We start from the raw sequence: 17,406 nt of genomic DNA on the forward strand, positions 1-17,406 counted from the left end.
TACAGATCGTTCACCTCCTTGGTAAAGTTTATTCATAGGTGTTTCATTCCTTTTGATGCATTTTTAAATTGAATTCTTAATCTTTCTTTCTGCTACTTTGTTATTCATGCATAGAGAAGCAACATATTTCTGTATATTAATTTTGTATGCCATAACTTTATTGAATTCATTTTATTACTTCTAATTTGGTGTTGACTCACTATGTTGTACACCTGAAACTAATTCAGCATTGTGCGTCAGTTTTACTTAGGTTAACAATGCAAAAAGTCAGTCAGTTTATAAAAGAAATGTCTACTCTGAGATCACCATGCAAGGGAGGACTGTTAAGGTGCTCCAGCCCACTACCCTAACTATGTTTCAAGGAGAAAATTAACACCAACTACCAATGTTATAAAATAGGTCATTTTGAATAGCCAGCACAGTACAGATTTCAGATGACTGCAGCCCCCGGTTCACAGGTGAGAGCTCCCAGGGAAGAATCATTCAGAGAGTATTTCCACATTTCCTGATCTAAAGATTCATGACCCAAAATAAAATATTTGTTTTGCTTCACTGAATTTTGAGATAATTTGTTATAGCAATAAAAAACCAGAACATAAATTCATTTAAAAGTCTAAGACAAATAAATACTCTGTAAAGAGTTCCTCCTTTAGGATCTGTCAGTAGTAATGAAAATCAAATCTTTTTCAATTTCTCAATTTCTGTTATTTATATGGGAGAGTACTCAGTTTAGTCTAATCCATTTTTATAAGACAGCATCCACTTTGGATTCTTTGCCTAATATTTTACATGAGGATCAAGTTGGCTTAGGCAAAGTTACTTCAGTATGCACCTTCATCTTATTCTATACCACCCTATGGAGAAATCTATTAGACACTGAATATGGTCACATTTTACTGTTTTGTTTTGTTTTTTTTAAAGATTTTATTTATTTATTTGACAGACAGAGATCACAAGTAGGCAGAGGGGCAAACAGAGGGGTAGAGGAAGCAGGGAGCCTGCTGGGTAGAGCCCATATCTGGTCTTGGGATAGAGCCCATATCTGGAGCAGAGAGCCAGATATGGGCTCTATCCCAGGACCCTAGGATCATGACCTGAGCCGAAGGCTGAGGCTTAACCCACTGAGTAACCCAGGAGCTCTTACTTTTTTTTTTCCTTTGCCTTTACTTTCTATAAAAGATGTACTGTATCAAATCAATATTGACCCTCAGTTTCTCCAAAGGTCAAAATGATCAAGAAACACTCTTGTCAGACTTAGTAATAATTTGTAGTGGAATAAAACAGTGATATTTTCGGTATCCCTCTCTTCTCCATGTTTATGTTACTGACTGAAAACCATTCTGAATGTGCTTGTTGTATTTCCTATCCATTGAGGTGAATAGCAAAATGGATATTTTCCTAAAGAAAAATGGCATGGGTTTTCATTTTGCTTGCTATATTATTACTGTTAAAAAGAATGGCACGCCCAGCTCATTCAAAACAATCATTTTTGACACAGTTCTCAAATATTGTTATATTTAGCAACTTCTGTGGTAGGTCAGATCATTTTATCTAAGAATAGAATTTGCAAGGAGATTCTCTTAGGAGATTCATTAGCTCTCACAATACTCAAATTAGATGGTGGATGAATATTTTATAGTCATAGAAATTGACTGGTTACATATACATTAAATATTTTTAACCTGACATTATTGTGATTATACTTTTTTTTTTTTTTTTGGTGTGTGTGTTTTTTTTTTCTTTGATTATGCTTTATTCATGAGAACTTTTGTATCCTAAATTCCCACTTATCTCTGTGTGAATAGAGACTCACTGTATCTCAAGGGCAATGTTGATTCTTACCGCCAATAGTTATTGCCAGGCCAACCTTTATGCATAGGTCATATTGCCATATATACAGGCAGGTCTCAGGTTAGGCTATTCAATTTTTGTTAAGATTTTACATGTACATTTTACTCATTTCCAGAGTATATAGATCTGTTTAAATTTAGCTACAAAGGTTATCTTCTTTCTGTGTTCCTGTAAAAGAATGTAACCTTAAATACCTTTGTTAGTCATAAACTATTAAAAGCACAGATGACAAAATAGGATTTATAAATGAGCACCTGAAGCCTTTGCATATCATTTATTTCACTAGATTCTGTAACCTATAAAGTTGCACTGTTCAATACTGTAATCACTAGCCACACGTGGTAATGGAACACTTGAAATGTGGCCAGTCTGAATTGAGATGTTATATATGTCATTAGACCCATTTGAAATCCATAGGATTTTATAGACTTAGTTAAAAAATGTAAAGTATTATATTATTAGTGTTTTATATTGATTATATGGTAAAATGATAACTTTTCATATACACAGGATTAAAAAATTATTAAAATTACTTTTACATGTTACTCATATTTGTAGTTATTTTCTATTTTATAGCAATTCTAGAAAGATAATTCTTGGATTAAAACACAATATAATTGGGTGCAGTGATCATAAGATGTTTGTTCTTTAAGGAGTCATCACTATATCATTTTTGTTTATATTCATACCACTGACCTTTCTAAAATACATTCAAAATACTTCTGGGTTGTTGTTGAGGATAAAGAACCATATTACCTAGAATATGCTTGAAAAGAGGCAGGCAGAGAGAGAGAGAGAGGAGGAGGAATCAGGCTCCCCACTGAGCAGAGAGCCCGGTGCAGGGCTCGATCCCAGGACCCTGGGATCATGACCTGGGCCGAAGGCAGAGGCTTTAACCCAGTGAGCCACCCAGTTGCCCCTATCTAGAATATTCTTATGAGGACTGTATCTGTCAGCATAGGCTGGGTTATACTACGTACAAAAAGTGTCCAAAATCTCAGTGGTTTGAAATAAAGGTGCATTTCTCCTCTAGGTTTCATGTTCATTACAGGTTGATGGGATGGTCCTTGTTCATCTTAGTCACTCCAAAAGTAAGACAGATAAGGCATCCACCATCTCAGATGTTATTCATCTCTGAGCCTAAGGGCAAGAGATCTTCTTAGGATTTTATACCAATAATTAAATACTGTAAGCTAGAAGTAGGTCATATTTCTTACACTAAAAACTGATGGATTAAAACTAGTTGTATTGTCCCATTCGAAGTTATAGAGTCAAGAAATTTCAGATTCCCCTGTTCTCAGAAGGAGAACAGAAACAGCAGAGACTAGGAGTAATGATTATTACAATAACCTATCAAATTTCCCCCATGTATCAATAAAAAAGATACATTAGGGGTACTGGGGTGGCTTAGTCAATTAAGTATCTGCTTATGGCTTAGGTTGTGATCCGGAGTCCTGGGATGGAGCCCCAGATCGGAGTTCCCTGCTCAGTGGGGAGTCTGCTTCTCCTCCTGCTATCCCTCTCCCCACCCCACCCCCAACCGCTCCTGCTCTTGCTCTTTCTCTCTCTCTCTCAAATAAATCTTCTTTTAAAAGAAGTAAAATACTCAAAAATTTTTCAGTTGTCTTTGGATATATATTTGGTTAAAAATAACTAGAGTATTTTGGGGCACCTGGGTGGCTCAGTGGGTTAAGCCTCTGCCTTTGGCTCAGGTCATAATCTCAGGGTCCTGGGATCGAGCCCCGCGTCGGGCTCTCTGCTCAGCAGGGAGCCTGCTTTCTCCTCTCTCTGCCTTACTCTCTGCCTACTTGTGATCTCTCTCTCTCTCTGTCAAATAAATAAATAAAATATTTTTTAAAAAGGTTAAAAAAAATAACTAGAGTATTTTGTAATATTTTAAAATACTGTTAATTATGTTTTTCTATTTGGTTTTGCTGCTATTATATTTATCTTCATTGTAACTTTCAGAACCCTTGGAATTTGTGTTGTTCTGCCTTCAGCTTTCCTTCTTCCATAGTTTCTCATTGATTTATTTTACATATATCTCTGTAAACTTTGAAGTCATTTTTGGATTAAAATAATTCACACTTGTAAATAAAAGATTTTAAGGAAATTTTTAGTAATTTCTACACTGGCTTTTGTGAAATTATACTAAATAATCCTCATAAGTTCAATAATTAAAGCTCCAACTTCTAGTGCACAGTGTTTTAAATGTATATTGATCGTGAATTCACCTACATATACTCTATGAAAAAACAGTATTCCTTCTCGTTGGTTAGCACTTCTTTATTCCCATTTATTCTATCCCAGGGGAATGACTGAATTTTCAATGTTTTTGTTTGAAGAAAAATATTTCATTTTTTGTTCACTAAATGTTTTTGTATACTACATGAGGATAAAAACTCAATTATTTTATGAATGAATAGAAATAAATGATAAGGAATTAGAGTGTAATTTATTCACATGGTTCATACAAATACAGTACAGCTTCCTTTAGTGTTGTTTTTGAGATCAAATCCCATACCTACCAATGATAATCATTGCATCCAAAAATATCTCTTATTTTGATCTTCTATACATATGAATCATGAAATTTATTCATGTCTTAGTATTAATCTTCCTAAATAATTGTAATAACATCTACCATAAAGGTTAACATACATAAAAACAGTTTTAAAATATCCCTCTAACCCTATGAGTATTGGTCATTGGTGCTCAAAAACATGAACACATACCTTTTAGTGACTAATTTTTGTTTATAAAATTGCTTTATTGTAAGTAGTAAATGTATTAGACTTTTGAAAAGAAACCCTGTGGAGAGACTGTCATACTGCACATATTTCAAAGGATGTTGGCCACACCTGCATACATAGGAAATTAGTTCCTCAAATGTATGTTAATTAAAATTCATGACAGTTAACTGACAGTAGCTCCCCTGTGATAATAACAAGTCATGGTCATTTATCAAGGAGTATTTCTATCTTTTAATCTTTCTTAATAGCTTATCTTCCTAAATCTGACAATCACATTTTTTACTAAGTAGAGACATCAATAAGAAGTTACCAGAATGAGGGGTATCTGGTTGGTTAAAGTGGCTGCCTTCATTTCAGGTCATGATCCCAGGGTCCTGAGATTAGAGCCCCGCTTTGGGCTCCGTACTCAGCAGAGAGCCTGCTTCTCCCTCTCCCTCCACCTGCCACTCTGCCTACTTGTCTTCTCTTTCTATCTCTCTCTCTGTCCAATAAATAAATAAAGTCTTTTAAAAAAAGAAAAGTTACTTGAATGAGACTCAGCCCATAGTTTAGGACTGGAGAAATAAATTTTAGGTGATACATTGGTTTTTGTAGCAGTCAGTTTTTACTGTATTGTGCTGCAGTCACTAACAACCCTCATGTTTCAGTGGCCTACCACAACAAAATAGTTTACTTCCCGCATTTGATATTTTTAGAAAGAGAGACAGCTGTGCCTCTGCTAGACTTTGCTTAGCCCCATTCTACACATCTTCATTCTCCAAATTAGGCGGAAGGAATAGCAACTACTGAGTAGTCCTAGCTTCAATGCAACAAGAAAATGAGGAAGAAACTGTGGAAACACACAGTCATTTTTTTAAGTGTTTATTCTTCATTGGCATTCACTTGTCCTGTTCACATTTCCTTAGTTAATGTAAGTCATATGGAATAGGAATGCATACTTTGCCCTCAGGGTTGTACCGCCTGTCACCATCAGTGATTAGCAATAAATAATCTTGTTCGTGGCAAAGGAGAAGTGGACGTTTGGGAACAGTTACTCAGTGCATCACATAAGCTTGTAATAAAGTTGGGGAATAGAGAAGGGCAGAGTACTGATCAAGCAACGTCAAGATCAAGCATAAAAGGGAGATGGCAAAAGAAGGAATAATAGATTAGGAACATTACGCAAGTCTTGCGATCCAAGCCAGAGGGTTTTTCAAATAGGGTAGTGTGGTCAAATGCATTTGGTGTCTCCATTTAGTCTAATGAGAGGATGATAGGTGTAATCTGTCACTGTGTTTATCATTATGAACAAGGCTGGTATCCTCAACAAGTACATTTTAAGCAGTACTTTGAAAGTGAGAGTTGAGGAAGTAGGGTGGATGGGGATTTTGTATTATGAGGTAAGACAGTCTGAATCAACATGGAACTCCTCCCATGCTGTAAACTGTTAAAAATCCCAGATGAAGTATAATGGTAGCAAGTTGTATTGGTGGACTTGTAAGGAAGAAAGAAAAATCCCTAAGAGCCGGGAACAAAGAGTAAATGAAAAGATAGGCCCAGAACTGGTTATTGCGTTGGTGATAGGGAACATGGAAAGATCTTTGTAGAACCTATAAACTCATTCTAAGGCTAAGGTGTGCATTTTTAAAGCTTAAAGGTTACTAAGATACAGCCATTAAAAAATTTTAAAAATAAATAAATAAATAAAATGTCTTGCTCCAACATGAGGTTGAAAGTTTGCAATGATGTCCCTAAATCAGCATAGATTCTCTGGTTAGCAACAAAATACCCCATATAAACATTGAAAACCATTGCTCTGGCAAAAATGCTATGATTCACTAGTTGGGGCTAATGGGTACCTAGATGTTACGTTATTCTCAAAACTCTTTTGTATGTTTGAAGTATTTCATATTTAACACAATGCTAGTTGGAAAGTACTGACAGAGATGTCGAAATTTAAAAGTTATCAGTCAAAGTGAGTTGTGAGAAACATCAAATGGAGGTTGTCAAAGAAAATTGTTTTAAAATCTAAAATGTATCTGCAGATACCCCAAAATAAGTTTAATGACTTAAAGAAAACAACAAACAAACAAACAAACAAAAAACCCCTCCATGTTCCCCAGTAAGATATAAAAGGTTGGAGAAACAGGCAATGTCTAAGGTTCTGTTAAGAGATTTTTTTGGATAGAGCCGTCACTGTGTTGGGAGTCCATGCCTCTTTTCTTCACAAAAGGAGAGGAATAGGGAGTGCCATCATTCACCCACAAATGTGTTCAGAGGGTGCTTTAAGGGAACTTCTCTGATAGCTTGATATGTATTCAATGCATTTCCTAAACATGATGAAATGTTTTCTGGTGTAGCCTGGACCAGTTAATCACCAATGATTATCACCCCTATTTGGACTCCCACAACATCTAGTGGCATTGATCCCCTTTGTGAACAGCAATGGGGATAGAGACAATGGCTTCCACAGAGCTCATGAAACCAGAGAGAAATAGCAGTTTTATAGCTTTCCACAAGGGGCCGATAGGGACAGCTGCACTTGCCATGTAAAATTGTTACTGCACCTGACCCTCCCTTCCCTTGAACCTTAATATGAAGATTTAAAGTAAATATACACCTATACCCACAGTAGTGTTAGCATGTTAGCAGAACAAACTAAATGCTAACTTAGGATGGAGAGGGGCAGGAAGCCAAGACCCTTTCCTGCTACTAGCTTTCTTAAACTTGATCCCACTGTGACTGATCAAGGGGAGATTTTATAGTTAAAGCAATTTCAGAGGTTTTCGGGCTTTTTTGTTTGTTTGTTTTTTGGTTTTTGGTTTTTGGGTTTTTTTTTGCCAGGAATTAGACATATTAATTTCTGGGTGTTGCTAATTAAAAGGGCTCTAGTCCTTGTTTCCTAATGAATATAATGGGGTTTTAACAAAATAAGGAATTGTTTGAATAAGAGTAACCTAATAAATAAATGCACATGACTAGAGGTTGTAGTACTTTGAAGTGATCTTTTGAAAATGGTAATTATTGGGGTGCCTGGGTGGCTCAGTGGGTTAAAGCCTCTGCCTTCGGCTCAGGTCATGATCCCAGGGTCCTGGGATCGAGCTCCACATTGGCCTCTGTTCAGCGGGGAGCCTGCTTCCTCCTCTCTCTCTGCCTGCTTCTCTGCCTGCTTGTGATCTCTCTCTGTCAAGTAAATAAATAAAATCTTAAAAAAAAAATGAAAATGGTAATTATTGATGATACCAACATTGAGGGTGTGCATGTGAGATCTAGTCACTGAAATACAGGTAAAGATGACTGAGTGGCTGGTAAAGGAAGAGAGAGGCTGGGAGCTTGGATGGAACATCCAATGTGTCAGGTGACTTCCTGTGATAAGCCCACACTATTGTACAGTTTGGAGCCCCACAACATTATTGGGTAGGACAGTTCCTGTGAAAGAGGAGACAGGATTGGCCAGGGAAATCTTAGGACCACAAAGCATATCTGACGCATGTGGAGGAGAGGAGAGAAAGGCACCCTACCCAGAGGGAACCTCGGACTTTGATGCAGTTGTAGTGATGTTTTGGCTAACCTAATAGGTCTGGAGCAAAGATTGACCCTTATAGAAGTCCTGCCTTGGTCAGGCCAGGTAAGGACCGTACCCTCACTATGCTTAGTCATTGCCTGGGGGCTTCTCTGGAAGAATATGGCCTCAAGTCAAATACTACAGTAGATACTAATGGTGGGGCAGCTGTAGGTTGTCAGCCAACTGCCTTCTCCACAGGTGAATAGCATATCATTTCTCAGTGGGTTACCTGAGTGTCCAGCTTCATGGCTTTCACAACTACTTGTACACAGAAATCATCCAGAATAGTTCTAATAGTGGAGGAACCTAGAGAACCAGGAGCTAAATCTTCAGTATATGTCTGGTGGGGGGAAGGGGATGAGGGAGCCATGACTACTTGGGAAGTAGTTGAAAGCAAGGAAGACTGGTGTCATCTAATGGTGTGGGGCACAGAAGATCTGTGGTTACCAATGAGGAAAGTAGAAAAACTATTGCAAATGGTAATTTGGAGTAAGGGAGAATAGTTACCTCGTATCTCAGGAGTGAGCTACCTGTGTTGGGAAGGAAACAAATAGAGAAACCAAAACCAGTTTTATTTTTATATGGTTATGGAAGAGGTAGTGTTAGACAATGAGATTTCACTTAAAGTCAGAAGTTAAAAGTTGAGGACATAATGCAGTTTGTCCACTGGAGATTTGGAGACTTAGGGACATTATGATAGGTTTGGGGTGGGAGAAGTCGTCCACAGAGATGGAAGCACATTTGCAAAAGTGGTGACAGTTGCTGATAGCTGAAGGTTTGGGAGTCTGAGTGGTGACAATTGAGCATTGGTTCCATGTTGAAAGTAGAGAAAGATGAATGATCATTTGAGAAGAGTTAGCCTTTGTTCTTAATCCTGGGCATGTGTGATACTCCTTGTACCTCCCTATGAGGACCAAAAAATTGCTGATGAACTCTATTTGGATGCCAGTTAAACTTTTAGACATTACAAGGCACAAATATATTAGTATAAAATAAATGATTGGAATAATAGCCAAAGCAAAGTTGAAACCTGATAATGAGATTGATAAAAATGTGTCTGATTTTATAAAGTTATGCTTTATTTACTATAGGGCTTTCAAAAGTGAAAATCGTGCTTAATTTTATAACATCAAAAAATGTTATATCTATTTGAATTGATTATGGAATGAAGTACAAAAGAGACATCACTGAAATGATTCTTAAAATATGTACCTTTTAGAAGACCTAGGAAATGTTGTATATCTATACAGTGAAATATTATTCAGTCATAGGAAGGATGGAATAGTAATAAATAATACAGTATGAAGGAACCTAGAAGACATGATGCTAAATGCAGAAGCTGGACACAAAATGTTCCCTGTTGTGTGATTCCATTTATAGGAAATATCTATAATAGATAAGTCTATAGAAGCAGAAAGCAAATTTTTGGTTGCTAGGACCTGGGGAGAATGGAAATTGAGATGCAACTACGGGGTGATGAAAATGTTGTGGAACTAGATAGAAGTGGTTGGTTGTATAACCTTGTGAATGTACTAAATGTCACTGAATTGTTGTGTTAAAAGGATCACATTTCTCTAATGTGAATTTCACCTCAATTATGAAAAGACATAAAATCACTTTAAATGGTTTAAAATGTAACAATTCTTTTTTTTTATTTCTTTTCAGTGTTCTAGAATTCATTATTTATGTACCACACCCACTGCTCCATGCAGTACTTGCCCTCCTTAATACCCACCACCACCATTAACAATTCTTATGTTGGAGAGTTGTGGGGAAATGAGCACTCTCATACACTACAGGAGGAGTATGAAAATTTAGCGCAATATTTCAACATATTTCAGAAATACATTATTCTATTCATCTTTAATGGACAATCCCAATTTTAGATATTAATCCTACAAATATATTCCATAGTTTTAGTCCAGATAGTTCATACTCCATAGACAGCTTGAAATTGTTGAAAGGAAGTGGTTGACATTAATGATCAGCTCTTACATATTTTGGAACAGTATCTTTAAGTATGAATATTCTAGTTTTCTTTATGCTCCATTAAATTTTGAACTCTGGTTTTAATTTTTGGGATTTCAAAATTGAAAAGAATCTCTAGTACTATCAAAGCCATTTCCCCAACATCTCTGAGAAGAGATCTTTTAGACCATTCTAGAAAAACATTTAAGGGCACAAAGCTCACTACTTACTAAGGCTACCCTCTCTGGACAAATTTACTTAAGAGAGTATTTTCCCTTTCTGCTTCAACTGTTTTCTCGTGCCTTTAAAGTCTTTTTTTTTTTTTTAAATATAATCACTACACCCAATGTGGAGCTCAAACACATGACCCCCAAATCAAAAGTCACATGCTTTTCTGGCTGAGCCAGCCAGGTGCCCCTAGGTTTTTCAATGCCTTTAATTCACACATCCCAGCCATGTCCAAACAGAGCAAGTTCGCTCCCCATTGAATCTAAAATTCCTTGGAAGACAGTTGTCCTCCAGAACCATCCTTCCTTGACTACACATACTTGATGCATGAATTTTTTTTAAAATAATAAACAATTGTATGCTGCCCCTTTTAATCTGCAGTTCAAGGAAATAGATACACAAACAATTGCAATTCCGAAGGCCAATCACAAGACATTTAGTTACTTCCATGTGCTAAAGAAAATGAAATCCATTACAATAGCTACTAGGCTAAAAAAAAATAGTACCAAATGAAGAGAGTTACACTGTGTCACTTCCTTTAAATTCAGATTTGCTTTATTTTAAGATCAAAATAAAACCCTTGCATCCTGTGAGTTTGTGAGCCAAGTTATATATTGGGAATGATTATTATGTTGAATTATGAATCCCTGAAAATAAAGCTTTACAAAAGAAAAGCTGGAACAATCTTAATTGCAGTTCAAAATGTTGACATTTTAATCTATATAAATACTCTAATAATGTCCTCTTTTTGTGTGTATGTAAGCTGGTAGAGCTATTTAAAGGCATTGGTATTTATATATTGTAGGTTTGTAGGACCTTTGTGGAAGAAATCCTTGTCAGAACAAAATCGTTCATTTTGGCTGACTAGATGAAAAGCAAGTGCAACAAGTTCTCTGATCCAGCTGGTTGTTCCCTCAGCATCATGATTATATGAGTTTTATAAAGTCCAGGACCAGCAGGAGCTAGAAAAGCGCTTTCTAGAACTGTTGGTGTTTGGATATATTCCCTAGTTCCCCCTCTATGCCTAAAAACACCTTTATTTGCATTTCTACTAAAACTTTTCTTAATGTTGTGCATATGCATGCCACACATATTCTCAATGAATTCTGCTTTTACGTATGTTCTTAATTAAAACAGTAGTTTTGTTTAATCTGTTCCTTCAAAAGGAAATCCAAGGAGAAGTATAAGCCATTAGATGACATAACATTTCAAGCTTCTCCGCAAACATTCATGAAACCTACTCCTACTGTGTTGTGCCCTTTGCAGCAGACATTTGGAAATGGGGAGGGAAAAATAAGGTACAAGATTCTGTTTCATTCAAGTGACTTTGTTCATAACTACCAAATACAAGAAGCAACTAAGATGTCCTTCAGTAGTGAATGAAATAAACTGATTCACCCCACGATGGAATATTATTCGGTAATTAAAAAGAGAAATGGGCTCTAAAGTCATAAAATCTGGAGGAACCATATATATATATGTAAGTGAAAGACACCAAACCAAAAAGGTTATATATGCTAGGATTACAACCATATAACATTGTAGAAAACAAAATTTCAGGAAACAACAAATAAAATTTGAGATGATTTTTCTTTTTTTTTTTTTTTCGATGTGGGACTCGATCCCAGGACCCTGAGACCATGACCTGAGCCGAAGGCAGCGGCTTAACCCACTGAGCCACCCAGGCGCCCTGAGATGATTTTTCTAAAACTATACAATCTATCAATGTATTCAGTTTAGTAGAATTGGACATTTCTGATGTGACTCAATGACGCTGGGGTACATCTTTTTTAAATAATAACTAAATAATTATAAAAAGGTTTACTACAATATGCTGATAATCTACCTTCTGGTTCAGTATCTGGGCTTTCCAGGTCTTGCTTTTTTCTCCAACTTTAATTTTATATTTTAGGGTCCCAATCTTTTAAATAGTGAGCTCAATCATTTTTTTGTTGTTGTTACACTAAGATTTCAACCAAAGTGTTTTGATTATGTTTTGTTGTATTTTAATTGTTTTTTTTTTGTATTTTTGAATGCTATTACATTATCTTGAAGTACAAATTACATACAGTAAAATACACAAATTATAAATTTACAACTAAATGACTTCCTTATGTTTTTAAATTAATGCACCATATTTTTAGAACAGTTTTAGAGTTCCAGAAAAATGGAGCAGGCAGTATAAAGTTTCCCTTCCTCACACTATCATTTATTGCCATCCTCTTACATTAGTGTGGTCTATTGTGTTACAATTAATGAACCAGTATTGATACATTATTTGTAACTGTAGTACGTAGTTTAAATTGTTTCCTGTTGTTGTATAGGTTCTCACAAATGTATAATGTTACCTATCTACCAATATAGCATCATATGAAGTGGTTTTGCCACCTTAAAAATCCCCATGTTTTCCCTATTCATGTATTCTCTCTCCCTGAACCCCTAGCAAGCACTGTTTTTTTTTTCTTTTTTACTCTCTGATTTTACCTTTTCTACAATGTTATATGGTTGTAATCCTAGCATATATAACCTTTTTGGTTTGGTGTCTTTCACTTACATATATATATATGGTTCCTCCAGATTTTATGACTTTAGAACCCATTTCTCTTTTTAATCACCGAATAATATTCCATCGTGGGGTGAATCAGTTTATTTCATTCACTACTGAAGGACATCTTAGTTGCTTCTTGTATTTGGTAGTTATGAACAAAGTCACTGTAAACATTCATGTGCAGGTTTTTGTGTGGATGTGAGAGGTTTTTTGTTTTTTTTAATTATTTGTTTATTTTGAGAGAGAGAGAATGAGAGAGAGAGCAAGCAAGAGCACGAGTGGAAGAGCAGAGGGGGAGAATCTTGAAGCAGACTCTCTGCTGAGTGCAGAACCCAACACCAGGGGCTACATTTCATGACCCATGAGGTCATGATCTAAGCTGAAACCAAGAGTCGAACAACTGACTGAGCCACCCAGGCACCCCTTGTGTGGACATGAGTTTTTATATCAGTAGGGTGAATATCTACGAGCATGAATGCTGGATCGTATTATAAGATTAGGTTTCACATGGTAGGAACCTACCCAAATGTTTTCCAAAGTGGTTATACCATTTTGTATTCTCAGTAGCACCGAGAGGGAATTCCTGCAGCTCAACATCCTAGCCCACCTGTGGTGTGATCAGTTACTTGGATCTACGCCATTTTAATAGATACACAAGCATCCCATTATTGTTTGTTTTATTTTGCAATTCTCTGATGACAAATGCTGTTGTACATCCTTTCATATGTTTCTTTGCCATCTGTATATTTTTGGTGAGTTTTCTGTTAGGATCTTTTGCTCATTTTTTAATTGGGCTACTTGTTTTCTTATCCTTAAGTTTTAAGAATTCTTTGTAAATTTAGGATGTAAATCCTCTATCAGATGAGTCTTACAAATATTTTCTCCTAGCTTATGACTTGTGTTTTCTTTGTCTTAACAGTATCTTTCACACAGAAGATATTTTTAAATTCAACAGATTCCTGTTGATCAATTTTATTTCTTTGATGGGTCGTGCTTTTGGTGTTACATATTTGAATTATAGCCATACACAAGGTCACATGAATTTTCCCCTATTATCTTCCAGAATTTTTTTTTTAAGTTTTCAGTAAACATTTCAGTCTATAATCCAGTTTGAGTTAATTTGTGTGAAAGGTATAGACTCTTTATATGGATTCTTTCTGTTTTTCAGATGGATATCCACTCATTCCAATACTATCTGTTGAAAAGATAATGAATCATCCCTTTGTTCATTGAATTGTCTTTATGCCTTTGTTAAAAATCAGTAGCCTGTTTTTTGGGGGGGTCTATTTCTGGGTATTTTGTTCTGTCTCACTGATCTATTTATGTGTTCTTTTGCTAGTACCACAATGTCATAATTATATTCGCTTTATAGTAAGTTTTGAAATCAAATAGTGTCAGTCTTCCGACTTTGTTCTTCAGTATTGTGTTAGGTATCCTGCATATTTGGCCTTTGTATATAAACATTAGAAACATTTTGTCAATATCTGAAAAATGACTTAGTGACATTTTGACTGAAATTGAATTACTAGGTGAATTCAGGTTAAGACTGGTATGTCTTCTTGGAGAACGAACTCCTCTATTACTATGTAGTGTCCCTCTTTATACATGATGATTTCCCTTGCTCTGTGATCTGCTTTATCTGAAATTAATGTTGACACTACAACTTTGTTAGCATAGTACATCTTTCTCTGCACTTGTATTTTTTTTTTTTTTTACCTTTCTGTCTTTACATTTAAAGTGGGTTTCTTATAAACAACACCTAGTTAAATCTTTTTCTTTCTGTCCATGTACTGTAGTTGGTATCTCTAGGACATATACTGTCAAGTGGTAATGTAAATAGTTTGAGTTATATTTATCATATTTCTAAATGTTTTCAATTGACAGTACTTTGTTTTGCTTCCTCATCATCTTTTCTTCTTTCTCTGGTAATTGAGTAAAAATTTTTTTGTGTGTGATTCCATTTTGTGTCTTCCAGCATATCATTTACACTTATTTCTTACATTTAGTTTTTTCCCTACAGTTGCAACATGTATTTATAACTAATCTAAGTCCACTTTCAAATAACACTGTATCACTCCCTGGTCATGCAGATAGTTTTTAACAGGATTCCCATTTTCTCCTTCCCATGCCTTAAAACATTGCTGCCATTCATTTTATATATCTGTTTGATATATTTACCAAATATGTTGTTGGTATTATTTCTTTGGACAAATAGTCATCTATAGGATCAATTATGAAAAAAGGTAAAACAACACATTTTATGTTGCCTTCATTTATCCCTTATTTCACATTATTGCTTCCTTTATACACATCTGAATTTCTGACATTTATCATTTATGTTCTCCCTGAAGCTTTTCAAAATATTTTTTACAAGACAAGTCTAATGTCCACATATTCCCTCAGTTTTTGTTTGTCAGGGAAAGTCCATGTTTCTCTTTCATGTTTGCCTAATATAAAAAAAAACATAACATGAGTTCTATCATCTTAACACATCTTGAAGTTTCCAATACACTAGTATTAATGGGAAGCACATTGTTGAACAGCAGCTCTCTAGAATGTTTTCATCTTGCATGACTGAAATTCTGTACTCATTGACCTCCACTCCCCCACTACTCTCTCCTCAATCCCCTGGTAACCATCATTCTACTTTCTGTTTGTACAAGTTTAACTACTTTATATACTTCCTATAAGTGGAATCATGCTGTATTTGTTTTTCTGTGATTGGCTTTCTTCACTTAATGTAATGTCCTCAAGGTTCATCTTTGTTGTAGTGTTTGATAGGAGTTCCTTCCTTCTTATGGCTTAAATAACATTCCATTGTATGTATATGCCACATTTTCTTTATCCATTTATCTGTCAGCATATAATTAACTAGTTTCTAAATCTTGGCTTTTGTGAATAATGTTGCAACAAATATAGGAATGCAAATACCTGAGAATAAGATTTCAATTATTTTTTTTAATTTTATTTAAATTCAATTAATTAACATAGAGTGTAGTATTAGTTTCAGAGGTAGAGTTCAGTGATTTATCAGTTGCATATAACACCCAGTGCTAATTATTCATGCACCCTTCTTTAACGCCCATTACCCAGTTACCTCATCCTCCCCACTCACTTCCCCTTTAGCTATTATTTTAGATATGTACATACCCACACATGGCCAAACGTTGCCCTCCCTCTATTTCGCATCACCTCTGCACATGCCTACCATGTACTTCCTCATAGTAATGCAATCTCAGGATTATCAAAGTTCTTGGGTGGCAGCTTTGGGCTCTGAGAGACTGGAAGTAGAAACTGCTGTCCTCCTAAACACTAGACCTAGAAATGGCATTAACATCACTTCTTCCTTACTCTTTTGGTTACAGTAGTTGAAATCCAGCCTAGACTCAAGGGAAGGAGGCAGAATTCCATATTCCCATTGCAAGTGTATCTACAGCTTGGTTTTGTTTGGGGTTTTCTTTTTTTAAGTTAGGCTCCACACCTAGCTCACGACTCTGAGACCAATATGTGAGCTGAGATCCAGAGTAAGATGCTTACCTGATTGAGCTGCCCAGATGCCCCTATAATTTGGTTTTAATTCAACTTTCTTCTGCTGAAGTTAGCCATAACATTTTACTGTGCTTTAGTTTCTTCATCTGAAAAACTGCAAAGTTCTGTCTTGTTTTGCACTCCAATACAGATGTTTTGTTATGTTAGGTATATTTTAATGAGAAACACTTTTCATTGTCTGTATGATAGATGTACAATATAATTTTTGATTTATGACAGAACTGTCACAATTACAAAATTAATGGGTTTGTAGATGTGTATTAAGGTCAGTTACTATAAAACAAGAAATATCAAATCATCATGTTCCTTGGTATTCCCCTTTTATGGGAATAGTCTGGTATTTAGCATAAGTTATGTAAAAAAGATGCATAATAATATCTTAAAGATCACAAAATAGTAACCCACAGCAAAGTATTATCCATCCAAAATATTAATAGTGCCAGGATTGAGAAAGGCTGCCCTAAAATTTGGTACTAAAAGGTTAAAAAGTCTCTACAGTAACTTAGTTATAAACTAAAGTATGAGCTCTGTTATGAACTATATGTAGAATTGCATTTAAAGAGCTATTACTATAAACATTGAACTAAGATACACAAAGTAATAGTTATGAAAATAATAGTTGCTGATTCTCTCTTATAAAAGTATAAATGCAAATTATCAATAAGTATTTGAAGAGTCTATGTTACTAATAAAAGTAATAAAAGCAAAAATTAATAGTAATAAAAAGTAAGAATTTTTTTCTTCCCTGATGAAACTGGTAAGAATAAAATAAAACTGATGATACCCTTAAGTGATCTCAAAGTTGTCAAGAGTTCCTCTTGTGTACTATTTTCTGATGCATCCATTGAAATCCCTTCAGGAGCGAAATATGGAAATACATATTAGGAGCCAAAGCAATATCTACCATTCCAGTGGTCATTTTACTTTTAGGGATTTATCTAAGAAAATAAAAATATGGACAAAGA

The sequence above is a fragment of the Mustela nivalis genome (assembly GCF_964662115.1).
Source record: "Mustela nivalis genome assembly, chromosome: X".
Lineage (NCBI taxonomy): Eukaryota > Metazoa > Chordata > Mammalia > Carnivora > Mustelidae > Mustela > Mustela nivalis.